Genomic DNA, 26,643 nt, shown 5'->3' on the forward strand with positions numbered 1-26,643 from the left:
ACTGACCAGCCAATACCGGTAAGAGATTTCTGTCGGCTGCTCGCGGAGATTCCTTTTCGAAGAAACCATGATCCGCGGTATGGTGAAACGCGCATCCGTTGCCTTGAATACGAGCCGCAACTTCTCGCTCTTTCCACGGTGCTACAAAGTTCCGGTCTGAATACGCGCCGCGTGCAATATTTTAATCGAGCCACTGTACACACTGGAACGAGCAAGCGCGCTTTATTTTCTTCTGTTCTTGTTTGTGTCTGTTCGCGCCCGAGATCACCGAGACTGGCAAATTGATGCGGGGACAAGGCTGCAATTACACCGCGTGCGTCGCGAAACTAATTAGCTATGGTTAATTCGTGCGCGATTACCTAACGTAGGATCACGCGACCTGCGCGTCACGAGACACGAAAATGACGCAAACTTTGCGAAACAATGCTTAGACATCGACGATTCGGGTCGGTTTTAAAAATAGGCGAATTAAGCTATGTATAACATAAGCCACGGGGATTTTCTATTTAGAGCAGAATAGTTTAGGCGACAAATTTCTCTTTTATGCTGCGATGAATACGTAATTACGAAACGTCAGGGAAAAACCGATGGCAAGTATTGGATTTCCTTCACCACCACATGAAAATCGAATATTTGGCGCGCTGTTCGCGTGAAACGATGATATAATCGAGCCGATTGGCCGATGCCAGGTGGTATCGCTCTCTCGGCCTCTCGCTTTCCCTTTTTTTTTCTCTCCTCTCTTTTCCCATCCTATAACAACTCTCTCTCTCTCTCTCTCTATCTCTCGTGAAATCGGCAGTCGATCGAATTGGAACGAATCGACGTGAGGCACGCGCTGCCATTTTTATCCTCGTTTCCTGGGTCAGCCATCGCACCACCGCGAAAACAGTATCAGCTCGAAGCAATTTTGGACGGGGTGTCGTGCGAGCCGGTAATGAATGCACTCGTGCGATTTATTAATCTATAAATCCGACCCGATCGATCAATAGCCTACTATGGGAGTCGCATTTAGCCATTTTGCCATGAAAAGTTCACATTTATTATCATCGGGGGCGAGGGGAAAAAGGGAAGGAGTAATCTTCCGAAGTGAATTAGCATTAATTTCGAATGATGAATCGATATCAAAGGTAATTAATTATTCTTCCTCCTCTGTTCCGGCGTTCTTCCATTTCCTTTCGTTTAAAATTCATTCAATGCATTTGTTAAGCGCACCGACCGAGTTGGCAAAGAAATTTGTCGTACCGGATCGTACCAAGTTTCGATGGAATTGCGAGTTGCGAAAAATATGTCTCGTTCGAAACGAGCTAGTCGAATTTTATGCGCAATTTTAGCAAACTTCGAATTTTGTTTTGTGAATTTCAACGTAGCAGGTAGAAGATGACGCGGTGAACAGATTTTAAAATATAATTGATCCAAATTAAATTAGTCATCTATGTTTCAAGAAATCATTAATCAAAGATCTAGGAACGATAGCTTTGGCCAGGCTGATGTATCAAAAATATTCGTGAATGCTTCACGGCATCTCCATCGACTGACTATCTTCAGATGCCTTCTATCCGCATTGTTATCGCTTTCAAAGAATTTACAAGCCCCGTGAACACGGTACGCTACAAAGATCAAGCTCAATTCGAGATGCCAGCTTTCTTTTCCTATCCACCATAGAGTCAAGGTTTTTATTTTTTCCCTCGCGAGATAAAGATTCCCGGCGAAGGGAACGTTGGTTTCTCTGCAGACAGGATGCAGAATTATTTTCAGGCGGCGTTTCGGGAATAAAATCGCAGGAAGGATTTTCGCGTTGCAAGCTGGCCGCCTACCGAGATAAAGAGCGAATTCTTTCTTATCATCGCGTGGCAGCGAGCTTCCTGCTCGGAACAACAACGTTTCGTTGTTCACTTGGCAACAAAACGTTCCCGCCATCTCGCTCTTTTCTTTTCATCTTTCTTTCTTCTTCTGCCTTTTACTCGTTAGACCATCTACGCCTTCGATTCGATTCTTCCCTCTCTCTCTTCGTGTCTTCGCCCTTCCTCGCTGTCTCTATCCCGTTTCTCGACCAATTCTCCAGCAACTGTTTCGCCGAGTCCCCGGGAAAACTGGTACGTCGAGCAGTTTCGGGACAACGATGGTGGTAATAGTCGAAATACCGAGGCGAGGTGTACCGAAAGTGAAAGAGAAGGAGGGACCGATGGGCGGAAGGAAGTCAAGCGAAATAGCAAATCCTCAAGCAAACGGTAGAGTCTTTGCGAATCGAGCGAGCTTAGCAGTGGATTATCTTCGCCGTATATAGTCTAACGTCAAGCTTGCCCGGATGTTCGATACCAAAGAGCTCAAAATCGTGTTCTGCCGCCACCACTCGCTGCACACCGTCCCGATGTCGATAGCGTCGAAACATAGATGCAACCGTGTAAATCCACGATCCCACACGCTCGCTAACATTCGCTAGCGGTAGACACACGTAGACACGAACTTGGAATAGATTGGTCTAACCGACTCGGGAGAAGTTCAACTCTTTTTCGTAGAATTTTTCGAACGTTCGCCACGATGCTCCGGCGGTAGACTTCGTTTGCGCGTTAGACTTAGCGAGAAGAAATCTGTTTGCCCAACAGTTTGATTCTTTTAGGGCGGCAGGAAGATTCGCTGACTGAATTCGTTGGGAAGATTCTTTGCTCTTACATATCTGAAGTTCCGTTTCCGGGAATTGTGGCAAGAAAAATGGCTATGCTGGAAGTCGTTTGTTAGGAGCAACTACTCGGCGAGTAAGTTGCCTAATCTGTTGATAGATTACCTTTCGCCAAGCTTAGTCCTCAAACACGACTACTAGCTACTTACAGCTGGGAAAAACGCTCGAGAGATTGTTTGCTCTCCCTATGAACTCGACATCGTTATTAGGCGAAGAATTTCGCATCGCCCTTTGAACATCCTAATCGTCGCGTCAGCAAGACGCGGTGTACGTGGTCGCTAACCTAAGCGTATCACCGAAGACTGTTCCGCGGTTACGACGTAGTTCATGAATAATTTGCAATAATTAAGAGAATGTCTCGACTCGAATATTGTATAGGTTCCGTGAAAGTTACGCCGTTTAAGTCTGCCAAGTCTGGCAAGATTTCGTGGACTTGCTAAGTCCGCGCTGCAATATCATCATCGCCCAAGTTCCATCGCAAAGTGTATCTTAAATTAACGAGGTTCCTTTAGCGATCGAACGTTTTCATTTTCGTGGCCGAGGAGAAATGCGACCACGCGATTACGTATCGGTCCAGAAATTCCACAAGCTTCTTCGACTTTTGTTTCGTCGAGCAAACAAAAAGCACGTCTCATGGAAAACAGAATGGGAACGTGTGAAACTTTAACGCGTGCGTGCGTTGAATTCATCTGACGTTTGATAGGATGCATCCGGTGGTTGATAAAACCAATAAAAGTTGAACCAACTCCGTGAATAACGCAATTACTTCACTACGTTGCTGTTTATCAACGAACGTTACGGATTTTCCAACTAACCGGTAATGATTAACTGACCTTATTAACTAGACGATGATCCAGCTAGAGGAACGTAATCCATCGAATTAAAGAATCGAAGTTTCCTGGAATTTGACGCTCTGTAGAAACGTATCCCGGTCGATTGCCAGATGGCGGGAATAGAAAAGTAATATCCACGGAACGTCCATCCGCCCTTAAGTTTAAGGCCGCGAAGCTTGGGTTCACGTTGGCCATACGCGCGGTAATTTCGTCGCGTTACGACTCACTCTTTCCGCAAACGACAGGCTGCTAGTGCGGTGTGAAACGTCGAGCGTGAAAGTAGAGCACGGATAATGGAAGTCGTCCTTTCCCTCTGGTCTGGTTGCGCCGGCTTAGTGTGCGCTCTGCTCTTACGAGCGAGACACGAAGATGCGAAATCGATGCCCGCCTTGTTCGGACATGTTGCCGCAAAAAGAACGTTAGGTCGGTGCCGCCTTATAATCCGAAGGGAGGTCTCTGCCGAGGAGCTAACGTGGAAGCTAGACCACGGTCGTAGAAGAAACGATGTAGTCGATACAGCAGGTGTTTGTAGATGTTTGGAGCGCGCTAAAACGTGTACGTTGAAGCGTAAAACTCGAGTTCCTTCTTTTGCTCGCTTTTTTCTGCCTCTTATTCGCGGACAAGCGACCGGAAGCTTGTTGGACAGAGGGGCAGAATATCGGGATACTACTAGTTCCTTATCGGTTTCGAACAACATCCCCAGAAGATTCTTTGCTCGTTGTTATTTCGAGATATTGGTCAATCGAGATACCGGGGCTAGAGCTAGTGGGAAAGACCGTTTCCGGGTCTCGTGGACGATTCTCGACGGTTCGCGTAAATCTAGATCGTGGCAAAATTGCGCCCGTAGATACGGTCAAATGGCGTGGAGAAAATTCGATAAACAGTGACGTAAATACTTCTTAAATAAACCGCATCCTTGCCGCGTACGAACATTTTGCTCGGTTTTACGTTCAATGGCGCCACGATAAGAACCTTATTTTGCATACTAGAAAGTGATTCCGTGTTTACCGGTATTTCTTGCCACGTAATGGTACTCGGTAGATCGAATTAATCAAAAGATAATATCACGGGCGAATAGTTTCTTCGAGGATACGAACGTATTTTAGCGCATGTGTGTGGTGGGTAAACGAGTGGAATCAAATTGTCCACGCGGCCGCAACGAACTTGTTTTCACAAGTAAAGGTAATCAATCAGAATCGTATTAATAAACCGTATTAATATTTGCACATTAGCGATATTTACTATGAGCTATATTCCCAACGCAGCTCTATCCAGGCCCTGCTCGCGTTGTAACAATTTACAAGGGAACGATCGGTAGTTCCCTTCGGGGAGTTAGACAATTAAATCGAAAACGCGTCGCGGTCGGCGAGAAAGCAACGCGTATACGACATCCCGTAGGCAGAGAATGTCGTGGAACATGACTGCCGGCAAATTACACGGAATTAACACAGAGGATTGTTTGTAATAAAGATTAATAGCCGGCTTTGTAACGACTACGTTTGATACCACCCGCTCGCGCAGTCCTCATCCCTTATTTCCCTACAACCTCTTCTTCCTCTAGCTCTTTCCCTCTAACTCTCTGCGCGACGACGAATGTTGTTTGTGTAATCAACGGAACGAACAGAGCTCCTCTTCTACTACGGGGAGGGACCTAGTGCCTCTGTAGCGTGTAATTTGTAATTCTGCACGCTGCATTATTTTCCGCTCTACCGCTTCCCACTTTCCACCCTCTCGCACTGTCAATTCGTTCGCCATCTCTCTCTCTCTCTCTCTCTCTGTCTGTCTCGTCTCTCACATTTATCCCAGTCGGACCGCTGGCCGTCACGAGCTGGCCCTTCTCACCACCCTGCCGTTTCTCGCTCTCTCGCCGACGCACGATCTAAATTATAGCTCGATTCGCGTTCCGCATGACAATCCGCTGGCTCCCCAGGAAATTGCGGAAATCAAATCAGCTAAGCGTGCGTCGATGCGTCCACTCTTGAAACTGATCGCGCTTATCATCGTTCGCAGAAACGCGATTAGTCCTTAAACGCAATACGATTTCGATCGAAATTGGAAATTGGAATTTCTTTCACGAAGGGGGAGAAAGTGATTCGAACGATCGTTTGCTCGCTATCCGTTCCAAAGTTGCACGCGACTATCTCGAAAATCGTCTTAATCGCCCTTATCCCTCGACTTTAGCCGAGTGGTAGCTCGTCGAAAGTTTATTTCGAGTTAGGGACAGAGGGAGATAGCGGGATTTTTACGCTGATTTCACGAGATCGATTTCCCTGCGTGGTCGAGAACATAGGCGGTGTTTATCAGATCGGTCGAGCCGTAGGCGGTAGCCATTTCCAAAGATTAGACCGGAAATATCTTCCAACGATCTAGATTGCGCAATTGGTAGGGCGTTCGTCTGACAACGAAAAGGTCCGGCCTCGAATCTCGCTACGGCTATCTGATCAATTCTTTATCACCGTGCAGTTTCAACGGTCGCTTTTCGAGCCTCCGATATTCCTGCTTGCTCGAGTTTTTATTTATTCACGCTCGTATGTCGTTCACCACGAGTCGGTCGTGTGGAATCGCCAGGTCTCGAAGGGAGAGAAGCATCTCTCAGGCTCGGCAGAACCGTCGCGCGGTTCGATTCTCTCTTGATAATTTCGAATTCTCCGTGTGCTCGCGTATTCCGCCATACATACATTTAAATTGCCGCGTCTGGCAAAAACTTGTCGGTCTACCCGGGCGCCTGCCTGGCCTGGGCGTTGATATTAATAATGTAATCGGCTGGCAGAGGAGGGCAGGGGACGGGTGGAAGAGAGAATTAGAAACGGTGTCACGTCGTCGAGCAAAGGAAACCACTGGTACGGACGACGGAGCCTTCGTCGTCGTCGTCGTCGTTGCAGCTTCCACGATGAAGGCGAAGATAATTAAACCACGAAGCTCCCTTCCAAGGTTCCTTCGTTGGTGGCACTGTCTCGGTTACCTGGCCGTTATCGTGCCAGGAATGAGAATCTCAAATGGGAAGTCAGAGAGAGGATACAAGGAAGGGAGGAGGACTTAGGAGGAGAGGCAAAGAGGGCAACGTTAATAATGTCAAAATCCGTCTGTTGGATGGCGCATGGTCGCGACGTCACAGAGCAACGTGCTACGTAAATAATCGATCGATGCTGGTCAGGTTATAATTTAATTACCAATTTAATTACAGACCACCTCGCATAATAGGTGGTGGGTAGTACAGACCGGCGTGTCTTCTCGCTTACAAAGGCTTTTATAAACGGGTATTACGTGTTCCTTCATTCTCCCTTCCACCGAGGTTGCCCCGGTGAACTTTGGCCAGGGCCATGGTTCCAATTAGTCGCGTTTGTATTCTGGGTCTTTCGATGTCATTGATGGTTCGTCGTGCGACGATTGTCCCGCGAAATTGCGCCGTCGAAACTTCAGGGACGAGGGAGGTAGCTAGTTCGAAGTCCCTTCGTTAAGAGATCCGCGTACATTTTCCGGCGAGAGTGGTCGCGTTGCTGATACCTTAACGAATCGTACAGGGCAAGAGGTCACGAAGTGGAAAAAGATGGAAAGTTGAACGTCTTGAGAAGGGGCTAGTCGACCGCCACGAGCGGCACGCGATTATCGAGTAGATGGACGTTAAGCATCGGACTATATAAAATTACGCGTTGCTTCGGGAGCGCGTGCGATTCCGCCGCCACGGCAATTTCGAGAAAACGATGCCATTATCGTTAATGTTTTACCACGATCACCGTTGTTCACCGCAAAGTGCTCGTTTCTGTAATAATTATTATCATCCCATTTGCGACATTACGAACACGCTGCAGAAACATCGCTGTCGCTCGCGTGCACCACCTTCCCCCTTTACCGAAAAACCGACGCGTCGCTCGTCCGACGCAATTTCCCTAAGTATTTACGCGCCGCTTATGGAAATTAACAGTCGCAAAATTCTATTTGCACGGGCGAACAAACGAACAGACGAACGAATTCAATTGAGCGCGTCGCGGCGCGTGCTTTCTAAACGTACATGCTGGCTCGCAATACTCGAAAAATGAAGCTGCAAGCGGCGATAGCTCTACGACGAGGATAATGCGATAATTAAATCAGGAAACCGCAAGTTTGAAATTTGCGTACATCTATACAAATCGATGGCACTACGATCATCGTGCTATTGTTGACTCTGCTTATTGTTATTATTATTGTTATTAGCGCTGTTATTATTAATAAGTTTGGAGCGTGTAATAGGGCTAACTGGATGTATACGATGCAACGGCAGTGTAGTAAAATTATAGAATAGTTTGGCAAACATGCTACCAGTACGCTGGAAGCGGCGTCATTATCATTTTAGCGTAATTACCATTCGGTAATTACCGGCCGTATTCATCACGGAACACCAGGATGTTTATACCGTCACACGTACCGTGCTAGTTAGCCGCGTCACGTGTGCGCTCACGTTCCGTTCTCCCGATACCGACCTCTATTCCAACGAAGACCTAAAAACGAGCAGCGCATCAGTTCGTCCGAGCCCTCTTTTATTTCGAACAAAAAGGAACGCTCTTGAATGCGAACTAGAACCCCGACCAGGCGTCGAATGTGACGCGTAGAGAATAAAGCGAAACGCGTGAAACGACATTGTGCAACGTTAAAATGCTTCACGGTAATTTGCATGGAAAACTAAACGTTTTCCGAACTCAGAGTCACTGTCGTTCCCTTTCGCTGCGGCAAATATATCGATCATCCTCTTCAAAAGCAAAGCCAACAACGACTCGGCCCGTTTGATGTCTCGCTAACTTCGATTCCGCCATTCTCTCGTCTGCGAAACGGAACGAACGACTGAAAGAGGAATTTAACTCGCGCGCTGGTTGCACCGTCGCTATTTCCAAGTTCGTCCTTGCCGAGCATCCGCCTGTGTTTCTTTGTGCAATGAAACCGAGGTGGCGAGCTTATCAGCTGGAACGCATGCCCATTTCTCGCGCCCAGCAGAACAGTCGCGCGAGTTACTGCGATTCACGGCATTGAGATTCGATATCAGTCGGTGACAAAACACTGATTTCTCATACGTGGCGAAGCGTGTCGATTCGTTGGTACGCGGCATTCGCGCGCTCTGTGTGGACGGATTGCAACGAAAATGTATCCGAAAGGGAAGAAGTTTAATAATAATTCATAACACGAGAACGGACACCGAGTACATGGCATTCGTCTTTATTACGTTCGGAATTTTCCGCGGTATTCCGGTCCCGCGGGACGCGACACGGAATGTATTTCGAGCGGAATATTGTGCGAGGGATAAATAAGAGGCAGTCGAGATGGAAGAACATCTCGGCAATTTTTTTCAAATTCAACACCGTTCCGGCCTTAAGACGTCGCCATTGTTCCGACTCGTACAAATTCAAGCGTCGTTTCTTCAACGTCAAAAACGTGGACGGGTACAGCGGCGATATTCTGGCCAAGCTCGTTCGGCACGCGCGCTCGAGAAATTACATCGCGAAAGTGAAATACACCGATGTTGGTACGCTTCGTCAAGGGCTTTCGCGGATTCGAGCCGTAAGACGAGGAACGAGAGGAAGACGCGCGCGAACCCGGCTTGACAGGCGAGCTGCGACGCGAGAAGGATGTGTGGGTGGAGCGATTTATAGCATCTTAAGACTGCCGCTACTTTATGACGACCTTAATGTTTGCACCGTAAATTGGCTGGCTTAGGACAGCGAAGCAGCCCGAAAACAGTAAAGTGGAGATCCCTTCGCCGTGACTGGCATTCGTATATCGCGCGTATAATTTTCTTCCTCCTTCTTCTCGGCGGAAAAAATTTCGTACGACGTCAAGGACGGATAAAACTGTTATATTACGGGTTATCAAAGCACAGACTTAATATGATTGACGATTTTAACGAAAGCTCGGAGAAATAACCACATTGAAAGATTTTTCTTTCTTTTAACGCGATAGTTCAGCAACCACGAAGATTCTAAAGAGTTTAAACGGAAAGCAAAAGCGCAGGAAACTTTTTAAAGAAATAGTTCCCCCTTTTTTTCGAGTAAATTGTTACGACGTGAAACTTGGCTTTCTGATGAACGCCATTACCATCCAGGAAACAACGGCAAACTGTATTTTATGAACGCTTTAATTCAAAACGGACGAAGAACGATTATACGACGTTCTCTTCGAGGAGAAGGAAATAAATTGAAAAACATTCCAACCATGAAAGTTGCTTAAATACGTTGCAACCTTTGAATGTATAATTGCTGATTCCCGTGCCGGAAACGAGATTCCAGAATGCTACAAAGGCATTCTGGCTATAAATGAACATAATAAACAAAATGCAGGCTGAAATTTCTTAAAGATTCGCAACAGTGTTATTCAGGTTATGTGGCAATTCCAATCGAACTGTTCGAGATATTCTAAATCTGTTTATACGCGGTTCAAGTATCAACCCCGTGTACCAAGAATATCAATTCTTGGGGAATTTCGCCTGTGCGTAAATATAAATAAAATATAACTATGGTGCTTGCAGCACACAGGAGAAAACGTGGCTGCACAAGGAACCTTTTGATCGAGTTTTCGTACTTGGGACAATGAAACTCCGACATGGAACCGCTTCTCTGACGAAGTGTCGACTTATTATTTTCATCCTTTAACTCTGTGCAAACGTTTGGATAGCAGCGCACGAGTCTTAAGCCAGGGTCGATGAGTTGAAACAGAGAACGACAATGAGAAGAATGGCGCATGAGAAACAGAGGAAGAAGAAAATGCCGAGAGATATTCGACGAGGATGAAGGATACAAAAGAAAGAAAGAGAAAGAGAGAGAGAGAGAGAGTCCAGTCGAGAGGAATATTAACAATAAAGTAAAACGAATTGGAAAACGTCACGCTCGCAACGTGAAATTAATACAATCAGCGAAACAAGTTGAAGTTTAGCGCTATGTTTGCGAACGTCAAAGTGGAAGCGTTGTATTTCCAACGAAAGATCGAGCGCGATTCGGGTCGTGTTTATTAGCGCGTAGTTAAATTCTCCGCGCGAACCTGTAATGAAATTCGCGAATGATTTATAAACGTCCCGTAAAAAGGGGTGAAATTGCTCGTCGCTTTTCTTCACCGTTTTAATACTTCTTCCAGCGGCGGGGGATGTCGGTGGTGGTAGCGCGATGGTAGCAAGGGAATATATATTAAAGTACGGTTCGACGTACAAAAATGTTCGACCAGAACGTCGACGGCAGACGAGGGAAGAAGGTCGTTAAGGTAATACAAGACTGCAGCATAAAATTGCCGGGCAAAAATTTGCACGTCGGTGGCGGCCGGCGCGCGAGATAACACGAAAGGGGTCCATGTTGGGTTTGCAATTTAGCGCGCGAATCAAGAATGCTGTTATATTATATATGTGTTGTATATATATATATATGTATGTATATACTCACTATTCTCTTCTCTCACGTGGAATCGAAAAGTCAAGAGGATCGTATTTGCAATGTAAATCTCGGCGATACGCAAACAAAGGTATCGCCGGAAACTGTAACCAGATTCGATATCAAGCAAATGTATAAATATTCCGCGATTTCGACCTTCCTTCCGTCGGAGAAAGGAAATTCGAACGCCATTTTCGCATTCGAGAGAAATTTATCGCGAATTACCTTATTACAGATTTGCGGAAGAAATTCCCCATACGATGATAAATCTCTCTATTTTAGAACGTCATTAAGCCATTAAGCTAAACGAACGCTTATCATTAAATTTCTTCGCGTTCAACGAGTGATCATTTTAACCCGACCGTTTTCCATGTAAATTGGTGTACAATTTCCTGTCGATGTAACCCATTAACGTTTTGGGTCGATCGATTTTAGTCAATTCGTTGTTTCAATGACTGGATAACGCCATCGTCGATAATATCTTTACCGACCTAGCCCTATCCTTCGATTCGAAATATCCAGCGATCTACGAGATAACGTTTATCGGGAGCTTTCGTATTAGGAGATCAAAATCGGCGATAGTAATAAAGGCGCGACGTAATAGGGAAAAAGGAAGTCGTGTAAGTACTTAGGAAGAATGGAAAATCTAAGACGATATCGGTTTAATGTCCGGACCAAATGGCGGCCCGCTCCGCTCTTACTTCGCCTCTTGGATTCTTCCTCGTCTTCTCTCGTTGAGTGAAAAGAGCAAAGAGGTTGGACAGGGTGGTACCTCGAGAGGTGGCGGCCACCGACGTTATAACAAGACGGTGCTCTGCTGCTGGCACCTTCCTTATACCGACTTATCCAACCGGATAGTTACGTATTAGCGGACGGTGTTATGAAACGATCTAATAAACGATCGCGTATGGAGGAAGAGAAAGAAACAGGGAAGATTTTAGTAGAGAAAAGAGGATGGTAGCGGAGAATCTAATCGAATATATCAGTGCCGCGTCCCGTAACGAGTGCCCGTTTCCTTTCGAGTGAATGCGTTCATTTCACGCTTCTTCTTTCCAGCTTTTCTGCAGCATGGTACGAGGAGAAGAGCGTCTTCAAGGAATCCCATATAAGCTCATTCCATGCTGGCTCGCGAGCTAAGAGCGCACGTAACTGGTTTCAGAGAGATCCCGCGCGGAGAAGAACGTGCTAAGTATATTACAATAGTACGTCGTTCCGCGAATACGCAATTTCTATTCCGTCGCCTCCGCTGTGTCTCAGAACGTTCAGGCAGTATCGAGTAGTTACGAAACGCTGGCGATAAACATGCCGCAGATAGCCGAGAATATCCACAGCGAAACTCGGAGACGACATCGGTGGAAACCGCGAAAGAACGAGAGAACGAGAGAAAGCGTCTTCTCGTCGTGGACGGATTAACGCGTTTATTTCAGTGAATAAAAGATAGGCGAGGCCAAAGGAGAGAGAAAAGAGGCTGTAACGCGAGCGCTATGGCTTGTCGATTATCGTCGATATTCCAGTCGCTCTAGTGGAAGTCTGATTATACGGCTGCCGATCGGTTTTTATGATTTTCTCATCCGCGCGGATCCAGATAAAGGAACCGATTGTGGCCGTGTTCCGGCGGATAAAAGTGTTGGAAAGCAGTCGAGGAGCCCTTTAACGAGCTATAGTCGTAGAGAAGGTGTTTCAAAGGACAAATGACGTTTACACAGCGTAGGAAAATCGACGGAGAGAGACGAGGGGTGGGCGCGATTGAGGGTAACACGATGCGAATGCACACATTCTCGCGGCTCTCGCGCGTCCTTTGTGGATCTCTTATGACGAGCGGAATAGAGGAACGCTAGCACGAAACGTGTTGCGAAAATACTCTTTTTTCCCCTGCTTTTCCTTTCCCTTTTCGTATTCCCTCTCTCTCTCTCCCTTTACAAATACACGCGTGCAAACCATGCTGCAATTTTTTGCGAGACTTAGTTACAATATTATAATGAAACACGCTGGCGAACTGCAATAAGTGAAACATATGGACGGGAGAACGTTCAGGCGCACGTGAACTTTCCCGTTATTCTCTGCTCGTTTTTTGCCTTTCTCTCTTTTACATCGTCCTCCTCCCTTCTTTTTTTCGTTCGCGAATTTCGTTCGGCGCATTTAGAATATTTTCGAGTGTAGCGATGCACCCTTTCCCGCTGTCCCTCCGCTAATTTCGCCTCTCAGTTAGATACTCATTTAATAACGCGATACAACCGCCGGATAAAAGGGTTCGTAATTAAAAAGGAGTCGATAGTAGAGTTATACCGAAAATTGGTTCGGTTCAGGGACGCGTATCCGCGATGGGGAGATCACAAGGTTGTGGTTCAAAGGGACGGGATCTGTGGTATATTTGCCTAGCCGAAGGTAGTAGGATATCGGGATCGAGGGGAGCGTAGGACATTTGCGTGGGATCTACTTTACGTCCTCTGTAAAAACCATCAAACGGGAACCGCCGATAAATCGTGCATCCCCTCGCGACTACGAATGTTTACATTTGCCGGAGAAAAGGAGGGAACTGGTACGAAGAGAAAGAAGAAGTTAGAACCATCGAACGATGCTGCCGAGGGGCTGGCTATGTAGGGGTTGGGTAAGCTGTAGCTAAGGCGAGCTATGCCAAATCGAACGAAATCTTTGGAGAAATTTTCACGCAACCTTGCGTTCTTTGCTGCACCATACGTATATCGGGGAATATGCGTGGCGTCTGGGGTGCGTGGGCACGTAACGCGAGTCGGAAAATGTCTATAAAGGAAGCGAACGCGCGCGCTCGCTCTCAAACACACACCTACACACAGCTGCATCAACGACGTGCCGGTATCGACGTCGGCTCAAAGGATAGTACAATGTTTACAGAGAGCAGGGGACCGAGATAGATAGACGTGAAACGGTAGAACGGCTCGGCGTATCGAGGCGGGCGCACACGTACGCCGTCGAGGCATGCCACTTGTGGGTCTCTCGAGCAAACCCTTCCCTCAAACCTACGTACTTCGCTACTACCTACTCTATATTCCGTTCGACGAGCGTTACCGTTAGCCTGCCTCGTGCGAGCACTAGCACCTCGGCACCTGTAACACCACCTTCGAGCATTTCCGGCCGCTCCTTACCGCTACCTGCTTCTCCTCTTCCTTTTACCTTCGCCATTTCCATCTCTGCTCGACCCTGCGTTACCTTCGTCCTCGGCGCCTGCCTCTCGTTTCCACACACTTTCGCTTCATTCATCTATATTGCTTGCTTGCATACTCGCACGACGTGTACCTTGCCTGCCGGTGTCTCGGATCCTTGAACCGGGATCCTCGTTGATGCGCGGAAATGAATGGAATGCGACAGTTAAACTGCCAAAGCGTTAGAATCTCGCTAAAGACGTTTCGGTTTATCTCAGTGAAACGTTTACGCGCTCCACGTGTTACCACTATCGGTTGGAACCGAGCGAATTTGCGAGATTTCAATGAGGAACGTGACAAACGACAGATATATGTATGTAGGTCGCGTAGATGATTTTATGGATAAAAGATAGCTTCCGAGACAATCTGAGAAAGTTCGATCACGATATACGCTATTCAACTTGTTGTAGTTCGTTTCGCGACGCGTTCTATACTTCGAAGATGATTCTTTCGAAACTGCTTTCCGTTGTAGCTTTACGACAGTGCGCGATAACTGGGACAAGTTTGGCGACGAAATTTTACCAGGTTTTTAATTCCATTTGTTGCTACGCAAATGTAGTCGGCAACGTTTTAAAGTCGCTTTTATTACCAACCGCAGCAAGGCTGCGTCATAAACTGGAATTCTTGGACAACTGTACACCACATTTTTCTACTTACAACCAACGGCGACTAATTTCTTTGCTACGGTACATTTAACCTCCAACTTCTACCTAGTCCTGTATGCAATCTCTATGAAAACTTTTTTAACGTCCACGCCTGTCGTATTCCAAAATTTTCAAGTTTTCCTACGATTAGATAATTCTCGGAACGAGTATATTTCCGACCCGTACGACGCGGTCCGACCAGTGACTGACTGTTCTACTTAAACCAGACATTTTCCTGCCACCTCAGACGAATGTGTTGTTGGCGCCTTTCCGAGAAGGGCAGGTGATTTCTACGCGTCCGTCTGGGTTGGCCACGAAACTTGTATCCTTACCGCGTAATTTTAAAGTTTTCCGCGCTCGTATCATCGTGGCGAAAGTTACACTGACTCGTCTAGTAACGGCGTTCCGAGGTTAACTCAACAGCAACGCTGGTCAAGCTTTGCATTCGCAGCGTGTTTGCACTCTTCTCGTTTTTTTGCCTCGCTCTCCCTTTGCCCTGTGTACCCTTGGCCCATGGTAATGCGATGAAAAATGTGCACGAGTATTTAACTTTTCAGCGAGCGTTAGCGCGCGAACATTCAAAGAAGATATTCAAATTTCATGTGAAACGATGCGGCCGCTAAAAGGTCCTCTGACGATCCAACCAAAACTTCATCTTTCTCTCTACGTTCTTGCTATTTTTTCTTTCCCTCTTTTTTCTTTTTTCTTCTTTTTACAGTAAAGCTAATTTCGTTATAATCTACGGGAAAATTCGCGGACTCATCCGGTTACGATTAAACGAAATACCCTTCGTAGGTGAAATTCTCGCGTCTACCTATTCAGTTCAAAACGCGGTTTAAGCATTTGGTTGCGATACGCGTTATATCGTATAAATTATGCTATTAGGCGTTATCACTTGCGGCGTCGCATTCTCGAACCGAGCCTAATTCGAGCATCCGGAGCGCTTCGAGGCAACGAGTTACGTATTCATAGCTTCAAAGCGTTTCGCATATCGTTGAACGTTCAGCAAGCGTTCACGATTTTCGCCGTTTGGAGGATTCCATCCTCGATCTTGTATTGTTTATCGAATCGACTGACCTCGAGGTGGTTAACGCCGGTCGGATCGATTACGATCCCGCTAATTTATTTTGGAAATCCATTACTGCCAGGCTAATTCCGCCGGATAAATTATGCAATTACTTGTCGTCGAGGTTTTTTCACGGCAAGCAGCCTTCGTTTATAATGCTTCCAGATCTTTTCGTTTCTCTGACCCGTGAAAGCATCTCTGTTAATTATGTTTTCCAATTCGCCAGTGTGGCTTAACGTTCTGCCTTCGTCAAACAGGATTAAAAATATATATATTTTTCGCTTTGAAGTTGCACCGATTTTACGGTGGGACGCATTATGGCCGGGTGGATTGGAATGACGGAAGGTCGCAAAATGCCTTTGGCGATTACGCGAATTTATTTCGAAAATCCATTAAACCAAGGTGCACCGCGTCCAGGATAAATTATGCAATTACGTTGCATCGCTCGGCGCTGTATCAGCGATGAGCCTAAGGCTTCTTAGGGACCAAGACACGCGAAACTCGGTCTCTCTGTTGATTCGCGGCAAGCAAACGGTAATTGAACTAATCTCGAATACGTCCTCTATGTCTCGTAAGTATCTCCTTTGTCGCGTAGGAAATTTCCTGTCTTCACAACGTCGTCGCGTCTTTCCTGTGCTTCTCGCGTCCCGAGTTCAGCCAGGCTCGGTGCCATTAACGAGAAAGCGAACGCAAGCGATTCCTCCGAGGAATTCCTTAAGATTCTGGCGGCTGCTCGTAGCCGGAGGAAATTTCGATTAGCCGATGCTGGCGATTACATCGGTAAAAGCATCCACAACGAGTGGTAAATGCACGGATTACCGTTACCGCGTGAATCTCGTGGGATCGACTTTTAACTGACCCCGAAAGAAGGGACTGTCACGAGAGATGCAACGTTTCTGTATGTATCCGATGTTCCGATGTTAACACCGCTCGAACCGCTGCATGATTCCGGAATTCGCCGGGCTCTAATCCCACGGGAACAAAGTTCCCTCTTAGTCGAGACCGAAGCGTAATTAACGTTCGTACTACGTGACCGGCCAATCGGCGACTCTCACGAGTCATAGCCGGTACATCGACGTCGGAATAGTCTGGCAGAGGACACGTGAATCGATCCCCTGGTCCGCCACGGAATCTGACGAAATTTGCATCGTCGATCGTTCGCCTCCCGTGAATTACCACGATAGAATAATTATCGGGGAAATTCGACTGGGTCGAGTAGACAACGTTTAGCTAAGCGAAGGAGCGTGCTTCCATTTTAGGGGAAGAAAATTTGGAAATTTATCGAACTGCCTACCGTTTGAAACGATTCGTCTTTAACCATCGTGGAAGTTTCTCTTCTACAGGGGGTGTGTAGTCGATTTGTAGTTTGCAATTTTCCAAGTAAGACAGAATAAAAATGTGATCACGTATTTCCCACAAATTCTAAAATGGACGGCAGCAAAGATCTTCGTTGGAGAAATCTATCATGTCGAAGTTTGACAAGCGTGGCTCGAATACTCTTCGTTGGATCGTTTGGAAATTCCCACGCAGAAGCAACGGCAGAGCATATTCGGTACGGTATGATGTACGAGTTGGTAAAAGAAAAGCAACGCGACCGTGGGCGGCCGAGGGAAACGTATGTCAGGTGTATAGAGGGAATTCTATAAGTCAGTGCCAAAGAGAACGAGAGGTGATGTCGGTGGCTATAACGTAGAAATTTTTCATAACGTAACTGGGGAGAACCTTACCACGTCAGAAACGGGTTGTATTAAGAATTATACGTAAAGGTTCAGCAAAACCAGGTCAAATACATCAGAGCACGGTTTACCTTTTTTCTTACCAACTCGCGTAAAAATAAATCGTCATTTGAGAACATTCTCTATGAATCTTTCAGGGGTATGGTTCCTTCTGCACGGTAATTCTCGGCATCCTATTACAGAGAAAAGAAAATCGAAATTCCAGAGATCAAACGTTCGATGTGATGGAAACTTCGGAAGTACCGAAACAGCTACGAAATCACAGGGAGCTGTAAAGAGGGTTAAAGTTTGACAGGAGCGGGGCTTGGGGAAGCTGTATCGTTTTTACCGAGTTACGGCACGCGGACTCCAGAAGAATGATAGTCCCGGTGGATTCGGGGGTGAAAGGTTCATTCGGCGAATGCACGGGCATAAATCTTGACGTTCGGTATCGACGACCATTCCGTTGCATCCATTCGATTCGTGCGTCAAATGACGGTGGAACGATCGCTGCGAATGGAGATCGGTTCGTATGCCCGAATCCCGTCTACCCGTCAGCCGGGGAATCTCTGTTTTTCCCGTGACTCGCGCGAAAATGCAGTTCCGCTCTTGGTGGCAGTCGTCACCAACCGGTGCACGCACGCACGGTTGGACAAACGCGCAAACACATACACACGCCCATATATACACTGATATATACACACACGCATACAGACGAATATACATATATACAGGGGAACAAATACCAGCAGGGGAGAGAGCGGGGCTGGATAAAGGTGCACGACTGCGATCAGCAGCCCGCGCGTAGATACACACTATACAGGTACAGAGAGAAAGGGAACGAGACAGAGGGAGAAAGGCAGGAGGATCGGGGAGAAAATGAGAGGCTGCAGCACACAGACACATCTCCCAGCTCGGTGCGACCCGGTTCACCATCCAGCCTGCAGCTAAATCCGACTTCATTGCGGCCATCCGGAGCTCTCCGCCTTCGTTCCTTCTCTTCGGGAATATCATTGGAACGCCTTTAGAAATCTGGAACGCACGCTCCTCTCCGCCTGTCGGTCTCTCTTTCTCTGTCTCAGCTACCTTACCAGTCCAACCCCTCCTTCCTCCGGTAACAACCCCGGTTTTCTCTTCTCCGGTCCTTGTGAATGAAAATGCCCGGGCACACCGCGTCTGTTTCTCCCTTTTGGCGTGTACGCCGTGCTGCGAGTTGGCGCGGAACCGCCGACGAAAACGAACGTGCAACAACGCGACGCGCTAACCGCATTTAAGGAACCACCGTTCTGTTTCTGCCGCAGGCAGAGAGTAGGTTGTGTTATTCGTAGTCGCGGAGCATTTGGCAGTTTCAACCGGCACATCCGTCATCGCGCGGCAGCTTCATTTTCACGGCAAGGGGTGGGAGGAAATTAAAGAGAGAGGCGACACGGAAAGTTAGTCCGGAGTTGTGGGGCGGGTTTGTGTGGAAGAACGGCGAGGAAAAGGGAGTGCCGTTTAAAGCGTCGTCGCATAAAAATCAGGCTGTCCCAGATTCTTCTTCCTTTCTCGTCTCGGATCCACTGATGAGAGGGACGCGCGCTACGTTAACAACAGCAACAACGACCAGGCAAATACGAGATTACGCGGCTTTTTTTCTTCGTCGCGTTGCTCGTTACCGTGCGCCTCTTTTGCGCGAATTTCCTTTTTTTCAAAACATCTCCTTCAGTTCCTTGGCCGCTTCTCAAAACTCTGGCCCGATTTTCCCTCGTCGTACTCATCCGGCTTCGTCCTGCTCGGAAAACGTTAAACACCCTTTTACAAGCGTTACGACTCCGATCCCCGAGTACCACGTCTCTTCCACGTTCGTTTCTTTCAGCCCCGCGGGATTACACCTATCACACTGTGCGATATACATCGAAAACCTCGCCTGAAAATTCTCCTCCCATGAAAGAAGTTTCACTCTTGCAAAGTTGCCGATCCGATGTTTGCGCGTAGCGCAGTTCAGTTTACCCTGTGAAAATCGAGCAACACGTGCGCCGAGTGATAAAAGTCCGCGTTATTGTTGTAAGTCCGAGGAAAAAGACGAAAGGGAAAAAGCGTAGGGGCAGTACTTGGCTAGAAAGAATAAAATATCATTTCCTGTGGATTTTCTTTTACTTACTTGGAAATCGTACGGATTAATCTATATGCAGCATAAATTTTAATTTCTGCATAAAAATTACACAAATTTACATATATTTCTCAAATTAATCTCAAATTAACCTTCGCTGGCTTAAAGATATCTCGCTACCAGTCCACTTTCTCTCTTTCACCTGGCGCGCTCTGCATTTCTTCTGATTTTCGTTCGCCGTGTTACCAGATATCCGAAGGTCCGAGAGAACAGTCTCGGAGATTGCTAATCGCGTTTAAGAATAAAGTTCGGTATGGCGCGATGCCGGCGTCGCGGCACCCGAGCCAGGAATACATTAGCATGATTACTTTCTCGCACAATGCAGCCAGCTGCGACGTGTACATAAGGCTCATCTCTGCCTGGCTCCAGCGCAATATATTGCCATGCTTCCTGAGATCGTTTGTTCACCGACTGAATTACTCGGCAGAAGCTGACGTACGAAATCTTAACAACCGAATTCTCGCGTGGCCTCGCTGCTACTTGTTTCCGCGTTCTAATAAAGCCGCCTCGTGTGATTTATATGTCGCGAAGCGTTCAACGTCCGCGAAAATTCTCACTCAACGCTCTCGTAACCACGTGGTCGAAGCGTTACGTGAAATATCAAGAATATGCAACATTCGTTTTCGTTTAGAAAGACGCACAATTAATAATCACCCGTGCCGTTTGGATTATTTCGGTTAAATCTCGTTCCGTTTCAGCGAGGCTATTGGTCATCCTTCTTCGTCGTGACAGCGTTACATCATTAAGTGTTCGTATCTGGAGTAACGAACAGCGTCATTTCCAACCGAGTAAATATCGGAAAAGCTCTGCGGCTAACCAAACGAGGCTCTTAATAACGAAGCGCGTTCGTTTCCTCTGTATCTTATCCCGAGGCTGGTCGAGCGATTCGTGGTTTCTTTATTCTTCACGCGACCGATGTACCGCGACGCGGAACAGAGCTTTTGAAAGGCAGAGAGGCGCTTCATCGTCGAAAAAGGAAGACTACGAGCCTGGCTTGGACGGTATTTTGATAAGCTCGTTTATCGACCGGACTCGTCTGGCCCGCAGTTTTCGCCGCTTTCGCCGTTGTTGTCCTCGAGCAGAGTCGACGGAAGAATCGACCGACGCCTGTAGCTCCTTTAACGGAAAAATTTCAAAGACTCGAGAAGCTCTGAATGGTTCTTTGAAGTTACCATCCAGTCCTACCTTACCCGTCCTTCCCTTCTCGCTGCTCCCGCGTTTTCTAGGATGTTGCTTCACTCGAATCGTTCCTTCTTCTTCGCCCTCCCCTGTCTCTCGAGAGCTCCCCATCTTCCTTCCGCTTGCCGATCTTTCCCTCGCCGCTCGCTTTGACCATCTGTGCTCGCGACTCTGTGTATGTGCACGGCAAAAGTTTCGAAGCTACGAGGCTTTTATTCCGAGACTCCTCGGACCATTGGGAACTTGGTAGATAAAGCTCGCTAATAAACCTCCGAGTCAAAGCGACGAAAGTCCTTACCGATGAAAAGAAGCGGCAGAATGGCGAGAGACGCGGATAGAGAAACAGAAAGTGGGAAGGAGAGAGGGTAGGGTTTGATCGGTCGGACGAAGAAATAAAAACGCTACGTAAACGCGAGAATAATCAAAGAGCATCTATAATAAGCGAATCGTTGGTCGCGTCACTGGACCGGATCAAACTAGGCGAGGAAATTGCGCGTCTGATAAACGGGAAGAAACAAAGGGAAACAGGATACTTTATTGATTAAAACGAGACTCTACGGGGGCGAAATGGCGGATGCAAATGGCGAAAGAAGCACGAGCTTTGGTTGCAGGATAAAAGCATGGAATAACTGGAGGGAAGGGGATGATGTGGCGACCAGGTAGAGAAACAGCGGTATAAAGAGTTAGCAGAGACGAATGCTTTGGAAGAAGAGAAGTTCGGCGTAAAGCGTGCCAGCTAACAGCTGAGAATAAATTGGAATGTCGTCGAAGACGCGCGGTTGGGGATGGGTCAGGCGGTGAGCGGAGAAACCCATTGGGGATGACGCCGCGGGGAATTGGAACGAGACGGAACGTGGTTCACCCGCTGGCTGTCTGGCTGGCTTTCGCCGTGTTCCACGTTGCGGCACCACGCGCCATCGCCGACTACATTTTCCCCAGCCGAGTGATTTTTTTCGCTCTCGGGGATGAGAAGAAAGATACCCCTCGTGCCCACCTCCATCGGCCTCCACCCGCCATTTTGCGTTCCACCGAAAGTATAGCGCGCTTAACGCCCTCGAAGCAGTCGAATTTATAACCCGAGGAAAAAAGCGACGCGCGAGAATCGTCGAGTAAGCGTCGAGCGGCGAATATCTAGCATAGCCTTGGCGAACTTCGTTATCCTCGATTGCCCTTCGGTTGCTCTCGAATCGATCGGCGCGGCGACGCGTTTTGGTCCCGCGGTGATCTCTTTGGGTGTGCGAGAATCATCGCGTAAACGCGGAAACAAAGCGGCGCTGTTAAACGCACGCGAAACGCTAATTGCTCTTCTAATTCGGCCTTGAATAATCTGCGCCAGCGATACTCGTGAACGAGCGCAAGCAAGTTATCAACGATGTCGCCATCAAACTTTCACACGATCGTTGGAACGTTTAAATGCACGAAATGAGCTGCAGGCTACGGGACCGTGGTCCTCGGGCTTGCGCTTCCTGGCTATGCAATCGAGCTTGGGTACCAGTTAATTCCAAACTAGGCAGAGAGTTGCGTGAACGTTAATTTCGGCCAGGGGCTACGAGAATAATGCGCCGTGCATACCTGCTGGGTATGCAGGTACAGCTTTGTGGTCTGAAACAGGAGGAGCCGACGAACGGTTAGCACACAATGCTTCTATCGTTGATATGGCACCGAAACTCTCTTCCAACTTGATTTGTTCGTATAATACAGCGTGTCCAGCTTGTTGGCTTTTCGTTACTACGTTTGGTTCGTTTGGTCGTTCCCTGGTCCCCGTTCACGTGCGAGCTCCCCTACGCTTTTGCGATTCCTAAATCTAAGTGGAAGGACAACGTGGAGTTGGAGTGGGGCGGAGACTTTCCGGAGTGGAAAGTTTTGACGACGAGGAACTCGGCGAACACTGGCCACGCGCGCAGGTGTATTCAGCTTGGCCCAGTTAGCTTGGAGAAGTCACGTTAGGCGAGAACCGTTCGCTCGTTTTTGCCACATAATTACATCGGTCGTTAAGCCGGAATTACGCGAGAGAACATGTAGCGCCTAAACGATCGTTCGAGGAAAGCTTGCGGAAGCGCGAATCTCGAGCACGCTCTTAGTGAAATTTCGGCAAACTCGCTGGAATTTCGAGTGTTTGGCCGTGCGCGCGGAACCTAATTTACGCGACTGTCGCGGTGATCCCGTAGTTAAAAAGCAATTCCAACGTCACCGCCGGCAATCTGGCAAACACCAGCGGCAACTTTCGCGAAAGCAAGTCACTAGTGGCTAGTAGCACGGAACACGAATCCACTTGATTCGCTTGTGGGGAAACGAGGAAAGAGAGACGCATCGGTGTCGGTGGCAGGATAAAAGGACGAAAGAGAACGAAAGAAAACGGAGCCACGTGGTTAACGCACAGACGTCCCTTTCTCCACCGACTGTCCAATAACAAGCCAGTTACGAAACTGCTTTGCAATTGTAATTCTTCATGGACGAAATTCTTAGCTGGTGTTCCTCCAGTGATATCTTACGGTTAGTTTTCTCGCTCTCTGCTTCTCTCGTTTCGCTCTCTTTTCTACTGGTATCTAACGCCATTTCGCCGCCGATACTTCGCCTCTCCACTTTTCAGTGCTGGCTCTGGCACGCGGACAGGATAGATGGATGGACATCGAGGTTGCTTCGAATCTCGAGGGAATTTCCAGCCCGACGGCGAGCATGAAATTTGCAAAAGTATATGCCGGAAGATGGAACGTTTCGGCTAATTTGTTTGGCGCCGCTGAGGAATCGAAACTGCCGCGCAGCTCGACGCACCTACACAAACGTTTGCCATCAATCCGATATCGAATTACCTACGTGACTCAGCTGGAAACTCGCTAGTTTCTTCATCGACAGAATAAATGAATGGAAACGTCAGGAATTGTTCGAAAACAGGGACAACAATCTGTCAGATTTCCGTGGTGCTTTTATCCCAAAGCAATTGCTCCGTTACTGTCTTTCAGTTTCATTGAACGTAGGATGAGCGGCGGTCGTGAGAGGCGTTCGGTATCGCGCGGCCAAGTTACTCGAACTCCCGTAGGACGTCTTCTTCTTAGATGAAATATCAAATTTACAGGAGTCTCAGACGCAGCGAAACGGTATGAGCGATATTGAGAAGTTGGCGTCGTCGGGGAGCCGGGGAAGCGATACGAGCCGCGAAACGGGTCAAAAGTTTATGGCCGGATAAATAATTTATATTAAATGGAATTGAAGCGAACGCGGCTCGATGGATATCGTTCGCCATCACGTGAAGATTTATCCGCCCTCGCGATGTTGCCGCTTCTTCATCGGCCACTCTATCGGAAGAGATTTTCACTTTATTATGTTTCTTCTTGTTTTCTTTGCTTTTCCTCCCCCTTCTTCTCTCTCTCTCTCTCTCTCCCTTTTTCTCCTTCTCTTATTTTCTGGCAATCTTCTTATTTTTCCACCGTGTTCGATCGAACAACTCGAGCTCGTGATATCGCGGACAGCTACACGAATGGACAGCCGGTTTCCTTGACCGGAACATCAAATTTTCAATATCGTGCCACTTTGCGGTTGCCGAACGATTGAAATATGTTGACTCGAATCTGTGATAATAATTGCCGTTGTCGTTCTTGCTTGAAAGGAACGAGCCATTTTTAAAAGGATCGTTGAACGATACCGCGCTTGAATCTGACGTTTCCTTTCAGGATTCTGCGAAACGGCCATTTAAGGGGAAAGGGAGAATCAATGCCTGGTGTCTCTCTTTTTATTTCGATATTCAGCCGCTGTAAAGAACAAATAGACAGATGGATACTGAATTTACTTAGGATCCCGTGGTGCAGTTGGTGCAGCTGGAACGTCAAATTTATACAAGGAAGGCTGGCAAAAAGTAAAATATTCCGCGGCGCGTTGCCGATATTATTGGTATCTGCAAGGGGCCCGGGGAGAAATCCGAGGTGCAAACGTAACGCGAGAAAATCGATACAAGAACGGATAAACTTTAAATTAGCGTTGCGTTACTAACATTTCGGCTACGTGGAAGCCGCCAGGAGTTTAAAACATTACCGTGAAACCGCGGTATTTCGCCTCAACGATCGTCGAATTTTCATTTCCTGCATTACGCTTTCGCACGCGTGCTTTTCCGCCCGTTCAGAAATTCCATTACGGCGTTGTCCTTCTCCTTCGATTTCCTCCTTCGCGCATCAGAGCAGTTTGCATCGTTGCTAGGGTACAAGAATCGTAACCAAACGTCGTTGTCGTCATCGTCGTGTCTTGTCGTCTCTGAGAACGGAAGAAACTCGCGGAGAGTGGCAAAGCGCTCGAATACGCGGCGTGAACGAAGGAAACACGCTTCAGTTTCCGAGAGGGAAACCATCGGGACATCGTGTGCGCGGTGAAAGCCGTGCCTCCACCGGCGACGCGTCGAGAATAGATCAAACAGATATCGATGGCTGGAAACTGAAATCGTGGACAAACGCTGCAACGAAGAAAAATCGTCAAGATTTCCAGAGTGCCTGCTATTCTTGCGATCGTCGTTCAGAGGAATTTTGCGACGGAGAAACGAAGTTGACGAGGAAAATCCTATGCCCATTTTCCGAATAGCTGTGGGATTGAGCAACGATGAACAAGAAAATCCGTTTTAGTTACGCTCGCATTGTCTCGTCGACCAATTTCCTATTATCCGCTGCGCGGAAACAACGACTCTTTTATTATGTTCATTACATTTTCTGCACGTTGCCCGTTGGCTTTGCCACAGCAAGGGCGCGTTAAACCAATCGAGTCTCGATGAACATACGCGGCGGGAAAAGTTTCAGCGTGTCGGAAGTATGGCGAATAGTTTTTTAACTAACTTTCGCGCTTCGCTTTAACCTCGGTACGAATCGTCGAAGCGAGAGCTGATTTTCTTTCTGAAATTGCCAAATTCCGGCAAACTGTATTTGTTAATCAACCCCGTCGGTGATTTCCCACGCTTCCTTGGAAAAGGGACGCGGAATTAAAGGCGCGTAACGAGAAACGTCGTCGTCATATACGTCGGCCGTAAAGTAACTTCTCGCTTATGAAACGAGCGAAAATAAGTTGCCGTCGCTGTTGAAGAGGGTTTGAGGAAAATACGCTCGGTGTAGAGGAGGGAAAGGAACGGTGGAAGGATCGTGGTGCAAAGTCTATCGGGTAAAATGGATTTCGAGGAAACGCGTGAAGTCCGCGTCGCGCCCACTCTGCCTGCAAACATGGTTAGCAAGTAGGCGAGGGCCGAGTAGGTGCGGCGATGAATGCGCAACTTTTTAAAGTGAGTTTCCAAGATCTCCGATCCCCCGGCAAGCAGCCAGCAGCCGCGTCGAGGGTGCGAAAATGTGTGAGGGCGAAGTGTTGCCTGGAGTGGTCCAGCTAAGAGACAGATAGAAGCGAATCCGGAGGGTGATAGCGACCGAGACTCGCGCTATCTCGATTGGACACATTGGGTAACACGATACTCGTGTCGACGAGGGGACAACGCCACGAGGTGCTAATGTCTGGCAGTTTAATTCAACCCCCGTGCGCGACCGGCCTTGTTGCCAACAGCGGCTCCGGTTCTAGCGACGTCGTTATTCGTCTCGCCTTCCTCACGGCAACCGTGAGTGGCCTCCAGGCGTGGGAAAAAGTTTCTCGGCGTGGATGGCCGCTTAGTACCCGAGCCCATTCGGCTCACCGCTCGTTCTCTTCGCCGTGGATTTCCATTTTTTTTTCTCTGTCTTTGTTCTTCCTGGAACGGCAACTTCGCGGTATAATTCGAGGGTCGTCGTATAAGAAGCGGGAAAACAGAGATCCGCTTGCAAAGTTGCGCGCCAACAATCGAGTAGCCTTTCCGGCCGTCGATTAATTCG

The 26,643-nt window shown here is 47.7% G+C and overlaps 1 protein-coding gene across 2 annotated transcripts in view; it reads left to right on the top strand.

The window, feature by feature from the left end:
- Positions 1-26,643, top strand: part of LOC100649529 (protein O-mannosyl-transferase TMTC2) — a 213,315-nt gene that overhangs the window by 55,616 nt on the left and 131,056 nt on the right. The window lies entirely within an intron of this gene.

Source organism: Bombus terrestris, chromosome 4 (genome assembly GCF_910591885.1).
Source record: "Bombus terrestris chromosome 4, iyBomTerr1.2, whole genome shotgun sequence".
In the NCBI taxonomy this organism is placed as follows: domain Eukaryota; kingdom Metazoa; phylum Arthropoda; class Insecta; order Hymenoptera; family Apidae; genus Bombus; species Bombus terrestris.